An 11,232-nucleotide genomic window follows, 5' to 3' on the forward strand; every position below is an offset into this window, starting at 1 on the left:
CATGTTCAAATGGATATATTTGGCCTTATTCCTTAATAACACATGCAAAAACTATCAGTTAGTTTTTAAACTACCGCTTGTTTCTTTCCGTGCCCTATTTTAAAGTTGTCTGTCACAAAAGCAATGCCCAATAGTTACTGTTGAATAGAGTATACCCTATTCTGTAGGGCGTGTTGGCCAGGTTGTGCGTTGAACGGGGCTTGTTGCGCGCAATATGAAAACGCATCCGCAATGACAATCGAAAATCAGTTTTCAGCTATAACTCTATTTGTTGGCGAGTTCCCAGTAATGGCTTGGTTTGGCCGCAGCCCATCACCAGAGCTGTCATATCGACTCAATAAATTGTGGTTCCCCTCGATTTTGCCGCGGACATCACCGGCGTCGACTGATCCGGGATTAACGTCCGAGCCAATCCGCTCCCCGTGCTGGTCCGTCGTGGTCGGATGTCCGTCTTCAGAAGACGTCGGCGGAAAGCCACCGCGTGAGCGGACAGACCGCGCTGTGGGCATGACGGGATGAGGGACCACTCTGGACTGGAGAGCTGAGGGACTGTTCCTTTAAGTGGGTATCTGAGAGACCGATGTGTTACGGGAAGCTGAGAAACTGCTGTAGTGAAAGAAAAACTTTCACGTCACTCTGTGAACATGAGAGCTGAAGTATTGCTATGGGCGGGATATAAAAATTAACTTCATATCTGCTGTGGACACTAAGTGTAAAGCTGCAGAAAACCTATATGTTGACCGGGGCATTTGAGACTGATTGAGGATGTGGCTGGCTGAGGCTGATAGGGATGGAGACGGAAACGCCACCGGGGTTGAGGACTGAGGAGTGATGGACACAAAGAGCTGAAAAGAGATCCCTGGGGATGGAAGAGACGCTGGCAGAGCGTTGTAGGTAAGTTTGGCCTGGCCGTGGTACTACATAGTACATTATCCGGCTGTTTCACTGAGTTTAAGGGAATGTAGTTACGTATCTCTGCGGTTCGCGAACTTCTCTCTACCGTTCGGGAGCCCCTCGAGCTCCTCTCTGCGGTCCAACACTCTCTGTTGTCTGCGGCTTAGAAGCCCCTCTCTGCGAATCGAGAACCGTAGCGGCCCGGACTCTCTATCTGCGGCTCGGCCGAGCGTGGAGAGGGACTGAGCGCTGTGTGATCGGATTGTGCTGACCGGCACGGCTCCGCGGAGAGCAGAGATGCGTGGCACGTTCCGCCGACCAGCGGTTTGGCCGGAGGCCGCGGCTAGGGGTCTGGGTCGGTCTCGGAGCCGGCCGCACTCAGCATCGCAAGTATTACAGCGGCACCTTGGAGCGATGTGTTGAGGTTAGAACAGTTTTTCGTCTTCGCATGCAAAGCCATACTTTAGGTAGGTACCTACTAACGTATAATATGGCTTGAGCTCAGCTTTACGGCTCAAATACTTTTGCATAGTTATGCTCTCACAATTTGCATCTTTTTAGGTTTATTTATCCTTTTTATGGAGAACAGTTGTATAAAAACATACCTATTATTTAACATTAGCAAGTTTTAAGTAGTATTGTTTTTTTATCTCGACCTTCTCCTTGTTGAAGGTCCTTGTGAAGGACATTTGCGACTTTTTCGGCTAATTCAAAAATATCGCCAATTCACCGTCTACCGGAACCTATCGGACATGCGCTGACCGAGTTATAGTGCATTGCTCAGCTGTGATCTTATCTCTCGCCACCATTGTATGCGATCGTATACATTGGGGAAGCTAAAATTCAGGTTTCGTCAGTCTCCACAGAATCGCTGGATGCCACCAGATACCGGACATGACTAATAACTTCCCATTATTGTATAGGTAGGTATGTGTAACCGACAAGGCGGCGTAGTATAGGTTGTTATAAAAACCAAAGCTGACGTTTGGAACCGCAACAGTGGACTCGAGTTTTACTTCAAAGTAGACTGAAATTCACTATTAGCGTTCCTGGTCCCAAGACTCCAACAGACTGTCAGAAGCACCTTGCACGGCTGAACCAACAGCAGCGCACAGAGCCATGCGTCTCAGGTCCCGAATATAGCGGCTAAATTGCTGCATTCCTTACAGATGGCTGTGCATTAGCGCCCGGCGGCGATGGATTTGGCTGAGCCGCTGCACCCTATTCTGGGTCAGGTTATTGCGGGAGATTTCTGTGGGTGAGGCTGAAATTCAGTCCAGGTGAGTCGGTAAAGTGAAGGTATGCATTCATGGCTCATAACTAACTAATTATATGTCGTTGATTAGCATGTTGTATGTGCTTGCATTTTTTATTATTATTAATAGGTAAATATGCAATTGCATGGGTGTAAAGGCCATCACATATCAACTGTTCTTCGCTATGGGTCATTCTCTGTGAGATAAATTTACTCAAAGGTATGAGCATTGGCGTTAAAATCAACATTTGAAAACGGTTATTATGAAATAATCAACAAACACTAATTGTAAAATCATTTGAAACAGCGCGCCTTTTACCTTTATACGGACCCGATTACCTATTACCATTGCAATTCAATATGCAGTTTAAAATGCTGTTAAAAGGAGACGCGATCTATGTTTAGGCTAAGTTGTAAGAGCCTGTTGCTGGATTTCTGAACTCGTTGGTGTGTTTTCCATAAGCTCAGTGAGTGCCTAGTCCAAGTCACGGCAAACATACCGTAAGTTTCCAATTCCCTATCAGCAGAGTTGTTTTGTTTCTGTTTTCCTTTTGCTTCGAGCTCGGTGTAGGATTTCAGCAGTGGGCTCATACCTCTATGGTTCGCCTGAATGCACTTTGTCCAACACTTTTCAAATAAGACCGGCAGCATTCGGACTGAAAACAGGCTGAGCGCCTCTCGGAATCGCCGAAACTATTCCAACCACCCATATCCGGAGCGAGCGGTAGAAATGTGGCGGCCAACACCTCGCAGCCATCACCGGAACAGACAAACAATTTATGAGCAAAACAGAAAATAATCTTAGGTGAATAAATACGATGAGAACAAGACCTACATAAACAACATATCTGCAACACATTAGAAGTCAAGGTAAGTATGAGTAACCAGCCATGGATATTGGATAACCAGATACCAATGCAACGAAAGAACTGATAATCAGGTATTTGTTCTTAGCGATTTCAAGACTGCTTGCCTGAGCCTCCATGACTTTTGAATGCTAATTGCTGTGAACAGTTGTACAGCTCCCTAAATTCCGACTGAAACTGTGTCTGGAAACCACAGGTAACCGGCAGGCGTGTGCTGTTGTGGAGTTCGCAATGTCGGTGCCCCGGGATGTTTGCCGCAGTTGTAGACACATGCGTCCGTTGTTGCCAACTAACGAAGTTATGAGCACAGCTCGGGCGCGCACTGTTTGGAGGTAACTTTTTCAGCTGCCATCCAGATGGCAAACTACGGCGCGCTGCCTCCCAACAGACCCAAGAGTCCAGATGACCGTGCGGGAACTCTGTCCGGAGTCCGGAGGCGCGGCCCGGAGCGACGGTGCTGCCCCGGCGGCTGACGGGCCGGCCGGGCGGCCAGCGTCGGCTGCTGAGGGCCCGCTCCGCCAGTCGCCTCGCCCGGTGCGCAGAGAGTGGTCGTGCGGCACACGTGGAGATCGGACGGTGTCGTGTGATGTTCTGAGGGGGCTGCGTGTGCAGGTGGGGACCATGGAGATGCCGTTCGTCTTGCTGGTGCTGCTGACCGTATGGACGACGCCAGTGCCAGGTGAGGGAAGGAGATACATGGAGGGCTTGATTATCAGTCGCGAGAGACCCGACTGATGACTTGTTTCACCTCTGACCTCGGTCACGAGGCTGGACTGCACCAACTGACACACGGAGATCCGGTCAGTCAAGACTCAAGAGGACCCAGGAAATTCTGCCAACATACTATGGCGTTTATCTTTTTGATCCCGAAACAATAGATAACCGAGAGATGATCATTTTCCATGATTACAAGTTCAATGATCGCTTTACACAATAATCAACCGCAACCTAAGCGATTGTTTTTGCCATGAAACTCTCTGTACCATAGACAGTGATGAGCTACTGAGCCGGAAATCTGTAGTTGTGGCAGAATATTAAATTGGATTCCCAAAGCAAAACTTATATCACTTGCCTCTTCAATCGGTAGAGCGAACTGCTCGTCAGCGAAAATTGCCCCCGGTTATATCGCGTGTCGATGAGTGCCTTCAGTACTCGAACAAATCAGAGCCTCATTCAATAGCGCGTCCAGCTGGTTTGAATGGTGCTTCAATGCAATACTTTGACCGAACGGATTTTCTATATCGGCTCAGTTTGCCAGAAACGAATAGGAGGATCACCGGCCACTGAACTGAATATGTATGATCTTATACAGATCCTCTGAGATCCATGAATCTCTAGGCTCTGAGGAGAGCTGACCATAGATTTTCCAGCTTCTGTGAGCATGCTCTCAGTCTCCCCTTGAGAGCCGTTTGTTTGGAGCGAGCTGTCATCTGTACGATCTTTGCATTGCTGTTGGTTGAAGAGTGTCTCCAGGTAACACGGGGAAAAAGCGAGCGAATGACTTATGCGTATGCCCAACTATATTCGAGAGCTTATCACAATGAATATACGAGGGGGTACCCAAAAGTAACGGGAATCGTTCTCTGTAGGCCAAGCCAGTTGTAGCTCGGCATTGCCCTGCTAGGGGCAAACCAGTCTGGCCCCTGGGACTTAGTCTGCACCGTGAGGTGACGAAATAAAGAGGCGCGGCCGCGTGGCGCACGTATTTATTGAAGCACTCCCGCCCGATCCGTCGTTTTTTTATGCATAGCGGAACTGAGCAACAACGCGCATCTGTGAAATTTTGTTTCCTGCTGGGGAAGTCCGCGACTGAAACGGTTTCAATGCTTCAAGTAGCATACAAATATGCTGCCGTGAGCAAGACGCGAGTTTATGAATGATTTTCGCACTTTAAAAGTGGTCAAATGTTATCCCAAAAGCGCCCCAAAAAAGCTTGCCAAGTGAAGTCAAATGTCAAGACAATGCTGATTTGTTTTTTCGATGCAAAGGGAAGTGTGCAAAAGGAAATTGTTCCTCCCTGGTCAAACTGCCAATCAGACGTTTTACTTCGACGTTATGCGGCGTGTGTGAAACACGGTGAGACGAAAACTCCCCGACAGGTGGCGAAGCGGGGAGTGGTGATTTCATCGCGACAGTGTGCCAGCGCACACCGCCTTGAGTGTCATGCAATTTTGGACAAAAAATACATGACCCCACGGATCCACCCTCCCTATTCACCGGATTTGGCACCCTGTGACCTTTTCCTAGTCCCCAGAATGAAAAAGACCTCAAGGGAAACCATTTCGACGACTTTGATAAGGTAAAAGCAAAAACGACGATGGCTCTGCAAGGCATCACCTTGCAAGAGTTCCAGAGCTGCTTTGAGAGCTGGAAAACGCGTCTGCATAGGTGCATTGTCTCGCAGGGAGAGTACTTCAAAAATGACATGAGTGACGATCTGTAGGGATCAGTGAATAAACAGATATGAAACAATTCCCGTTTCTTTTGGGTACCCCCTCGTACTGATGCTTTTTTGCGTGTCGATGGTATTTTTTTCTAATTCTATCTTTTGCAACTACGAAAATTTTATATTTACCACCGGAACCCATATGGATGACTCGTCTGGACCTATAGGCTTCTGCTGCTCAGTGTACTGATACTCGATCGAGAGCCAATGTCCGAACCGCTCAGTTTCTCAGAGTTGGTTCAAGCTCGCCGGTCACGCCGCAGCGGTTTGAAGGGCTCTCGAAGAAGTGGAAGTGTTTTAGACAGCTCATTCGATATCTCTCAATGCCTGAGTCGCTGCGGCTGATAGAACAGAGGACAGGAGAGGACAGAGGACAGTTCAGAATAGGACAGAGGACAGGATAGAGGACAGTGGACAGACAACATGACAGAGGACAGGGCAGAGGACTAAGCACGACAGAAGACAGATGGCAGGCCGACAGAGGACAGGACAGAGGACAGCAGACAGATAACAGGACAGAGGACAGGGCAGACGACTAAGCACGACAGAGGACAGATGGCAGGACAGAGGACAGGGCAGAGGACAGGGCGGAGGACAGGACAGAGGACAGGACAGAGGACAGGACAGAGGACAGGACAGAGGACAGAGGACAGGACAGAGGACAGGACAGAGGACAGGACAGAGGACAGGACAGAGGACAGGACAGAGGACAGGACAGAGGACAGGACAGAGGACAGGTCAGTGATCTGAGCAATATTATTTTCGTCTTTTCGGTGGTTTTGTGATAACCAGTGTTCATGCACCAATGCGTTACACATTGATCGCTTCAGGTAGCGCAGAACCTTTGATCTTCCTTTCATTCATTTGTCTTCATTACATTGGGAATTGGCCTTCTGACGACTCCTATCGTGTTTGAGATTTATTTTACCGGCGCCTATTTCAACGCATCGTTTTATTGTCTCATATAGCTCGACACCAGGTAACTACGACCCAGGTGAGGTGACAGCTGGATTGGGGCGGAAGACACAGGCGTCCATATCTCTCCGCGTTTCACCCCTGTGGCCGCGACCCTCCCATCGTAAATCCATCTCTGAAATACCGCGCCGTGACGCACTGTCCCAACACGGCGGGAGGCGGCCATTGATTCTGCTGCTGCCGCCGACCACCGGCCGCCAGCGCCGCGCCGGCAGCGCGCAGTGACAAGCCGCCCCAAACAAGCAGCGCCGTCCTTTTTGTCACCTTGTTTTTGTATGTGGCTCGGCGCGGCGCGGCGGTCGCCTTACAAAGGGGCTAACTGGGGGTCGTGCGGCCGGGCCGCCGCCGGCGGTGGCTCCAGTCGGGCCCGCTGCAGTGTGGGCCGGCACATTAGGGAGGGTGGCCAAACTGGAGGGTGATGGAGCGGCCCGGCCCTCCCAGCACCGCGCCGGCTGGAGCAGGCCGTGATGGAGCGGGTGCAGGGCCTGACACCGAGCCCAGAACGGGCTCCACATTCACCGAGCCCAGAACGGCACCGGTGAATGTGGAGCGGGTCCGGGAAATGTGGATCATTTTGGTAAAGGCCACTTTAAAGGTAGTGTGCCACCTTTGAAAGATTTCCCGTTTTATTTTTCCTAGGATAAGAAGCTTCTGTTTTTACCTAATATCGCAAAAAAAATCAAAAATGGGCCTGGAATAGTGCCTTTTTCGCCTAAAAGTTTATCGGTTTTTAGATATGTATAACAACTGTAGTGGGCTCACCTGCAAACAGGCGTCGGGCAACAATCGCGAATGCGGCGCACTTGTGACAATAAGCAAAGGTCATTATAGTGTTACGACCATACGACGTACGGGAATGAGTTATCAGCTGTCTAATCGTAGACAGAATGAGTTATCAGCTGTCTTCGGCAAATTTAAGAAAGTATTGGTATTGTTTCTTAAATTTGGCTGTCGAACATTAATTTGTGGTTTGAAATATGATTTTATGTAAAATAATTGATATGAAACAGCCGTCTCTTAAGTTATGACCCCATTACACCACACGCAAGTGGCAGAAATGACAATGATCAGCTGACGCATTTTTCTTGGCCGAAGTCAGAGCGCGCGGCCCGACGCACCACGCTTATTTGGAAATTCCGACCTCGACGAGCATCAGAAGCCACCTAACAGGCGTGTTCGAAACCGCAGGAGATGATGATGAACGGGTTTATCGAAACTTGATTGGATGAGCCTATCGGTAATAGCGATTTTAGTGTGTGCATTTATTGTTCATAGTGGTGTGAAATGTGGTTGGGGTACGACCGACAACCCGTCGGGGCGAATTTCGCACTGGGGTACTCAAAATTTGAAGAATTTAAGACGTTTCCATAAGTTTTGAAGGTATGGATAAGTTCTAAAAATCCGGTTCTCCTTACCCGGGTCATTAACTCAATATGGTCCAGGAAAGCTGGCACACTACCTTTAAACCAATATTGAACTACCCTTATTTAGCTACACAATATTAAAAAATTGTCAACATGAAAATGCATTTCATTCGATTCCGATGGTGGCTTGTGCCTGTCAGTTGCAATGAAAGTAAAAGTTCCAACCTGGTGCAACTGGTTTTCCACACTGAATGTTTCGGTCCTTACGCTTCACTGTCTCGTGCACGCTTGAGAGGGCAGGCTGCCATTGTCTCGCGTGGAAACCCGCGCATTGTCAAATGACCGTGCGGGACGGCCGTACCCGAGCTCAGCACTGCGCCCGGGCGCCCACACAGCCTGCCATGTCACTTGTTTTGTCGTTCGTTTCACTTCTCCTGCATGCGGCTATTGCCACTCGCCTTCGAGCAGTCAACACACAGGCAACTGGGCAGCAGTGAGTAGGCGTATTCGAGCATATTCTTTTCTGAGTTGTGACCCTCACGATCGCAGACACGCTCCTCGTTCAACACGCACCGCCCGACTGTTCTGCGCTCTGCCCGAGGAGCTGTTTTCCATTCCGCACTGACACCGCTCTGGCTTTTGTATGGGCTTACAACCCATTGGGCGAATCAGGAACGCTGCCGGTGTTTTCCTGGCAGAAATAATTATGTTGTCTCATCGATTTTGCGCGGCGGCGAACCTGTTACGCGGCCTGCATCTGAAAGAGCTGGTCTGGCTGTTTCTGTTTCTGCCAGCTACGGGAGATTTTGATAGCATTCATATTTAATGCGAAAGAGCTCTACAATACTGCAACATCCACTAACAATCATCCCGTTTAATAAGTTATTTTCACGCTAAGCTGTTAATAGTAAAAGCTACAAATGGCGCATAGTTTGGGAACAATAACGACTCTGCAATGAGAAATGGGAACATATGATTTGAACATTTTTGAATAAAGTCAACAATGCGCTGGTGAATTGAAATTGCCAATAGATTACTGAACCCCTGAACCTACATGTGGACTTCCTATTATTCGCTAGGACACTCCGGAATCTTGATTCTAAGATGTTATATATTTTATATCAGGACGTCGAGTCCCGTTTCTGCCCGGCAGAGGAGTGCCGAGGAGTGCGGCCGTGCCGATGTCGGTAGTCACCGGATAATTTGCCGCCCGGGTCTCTCACTGCTGCCCCGGGAATAGATTCCAGGCCGTGACCGACTTGCTATTCAGATCATCCCCTCGCAATCGGCGAGACACGCGGGTGTGCGATGGGCCGTCCGGCTACCGTTCGAGCGGCGATAGCCGCCAACTTCCGACCTAAGGCGCTGCGGAGACGACCCGGGCAGACTTGACTTTCCACCCGGGTACGGACGGTCCCAAATTAGCCCGCTGATGGCCGTCCGGTGGAGAGCGGACGACCGTCGAGCATGCGGCACGTCCCATAGGGTGGTTATTAGCCTGGCGACAGCCGCCAGACGGCCGGGGGTCTCCGGCAGGTCCGTTCACCACGCCGAGGGTATTGGACCACATAAACGGGCAATTAGCCGTTTGGTGAGCGCTCAGCCAAACGATGCGCAGGTATGTAGCTGCGTGCTGCTGCTGCCGCGGGCTCTGCCAGCGGCAGTAGCTGTCAAACCAGACTGACAGATGCGGGGACAGGTCGGCCGATGAATGAGCCCACACGCAGCTTAAGTGGGGGAGGGATGACGTTCTCGAGCTTTCAACAGATTGTCCGAAAACGCCGTTTTCCAAAATCCCATTAATCATTTTATGTCCACTTTATGAGAGTTCTCATACCATATGTTTCCTTACTTCAAGCGAAACAGAACATACCTATATAATTACTTGTCAAGTTTGCATGCAATTATCTATGACGCACGCATTATACAGAAGGTACCACTATTTTCGTGGTATGATGCATTTCCATGTTGATTGTCTGCCAAGGTAGAAAATTTACAGATTTTCGTACATTGAACAACCCAAAGATCTCTGGCTGACAAGGACGCAGATTTTCTCCCAGTAGCCTCTCCAGTTGCCACCTGCCATTCAGTCATTGTGGCTCTCAATTCTCGCAATCCGTGCGGCTGTTTCTGCGTCACTCGGTCCTTGCGGCCGTGAGCCCGTGACTATTCAATGTCACAGTCCCTACGGCCATCAACTGCATCATTCACTGTCACTTGTTACACTCCCTGCAGCTTCTATGTGGTCGTCAGTTGTCACACTCCTGACAGTTGTCCTTGCGTCACTCAGTCCCTGAGGCCTGCATCGTACCGGCGCGGTGGTGGTCTGCGAAGCTCCCTGGGGCATAGGCGCGGGAGCCGGGGGGGGGGGGCAGTGGGGGCAGCTTGCCCCCCCCCAACTCTGGAGCCGTGGGGGCGGTGCCCCCACAGCTTGGAGACGGAATACCACACTTTTTTTGCAAATGTTTTCTTTTTTTGTTGAAAAAGCTGAGGGGTGAAAAATAAGTGGCCTAAAACCGGTGAGAAAACTAGATTTGGGGGTACCCTAGGTTAATCTCTATTATGGTGTGCCCCCCCAGTCGGAAAGTAGTTCCCGCGCCCCTGCCCTGGGGATGGCACCGTGCTGTGTCAGCCCCAGAGACGGCAGATCTGCCCGACGGCTGTAAACAGCTCCGTGCCACGGTAGAGCGACTGCAGTAGTACCTGAGGTAACTGTTACGGCAGTAACGACAGCAGCAGCATTAGCTTTGGCAGCGGCAGGGACAGCAGCAACAGCAGCAGCAACAGCAGCAGCAGCAGCAGCAGCAGCAGCAGCGGCAGCAGCAGCAGCAGCAGCAGCAGCAGCAGCAGCAGCAGCAGCAGCAACAACAACAGAGACAGCAACATAAACATAATCAGCAGCAGCAGTTGCCCAACAGTAGCAGTTTTGACGACGGCAGAGGCGGCAGCGGCCCCGCACAAAACCGGTGCGCGCCGCGGTGCCTGAAAGGCTGCCGTCTCTCTGTTTGGTGGGGTGGTGGCTGCAGCCCGAGCTGGCAATGATTTATGGCAGCTGCGCCGTACTTCCGGCAGCCCCGAGTGCAAACTTTACACTGGCATTAGAGGCACGGATCAGCCATGGGCCCAGACTTAGGCTGGGCGTAAATGTGTGGTTTTCAGGATCCATCGCGTGATGGGGTTAGGGACATGTGAAGCGACGGCAGAAGCTGACAGGAGACGGACTGCATTGTTTCGCGTCCTCAGGAGACGTGTCTCATTCATTCTTATGCATTTTTTTTAAAGCTGAAATCGGATGGTGACTGCAAGGCTCTTGATGCCTTTCACTCGTGATCCCCTTTGTGCAGTATCTTTGCTGAAGCGTGACCTGGTTGTCAAGTGACTATTTTGACCTCTAATTCTTTGTCGAATTGTAGCGGACATCCTGTGTGCGAT

Source organism: Amphibalanus amphitrite, unplaced genomic scaffold (assembly GCF_019059575.1).
Source record: "Amphibalanus amphitrite isolate SeventyFive unplaced genomic scaffold, NRLGWU_Aamphi_draft 000094F_arrow, whole genome shotgun sequence".
Classification (NCBI taxonomy): Eukaryota; Metazoa; Arthropoda; class Thecostraca; order Balanomorpha; family Balanidae; genus Amphibalanus; species Amphibalanus amphitrite.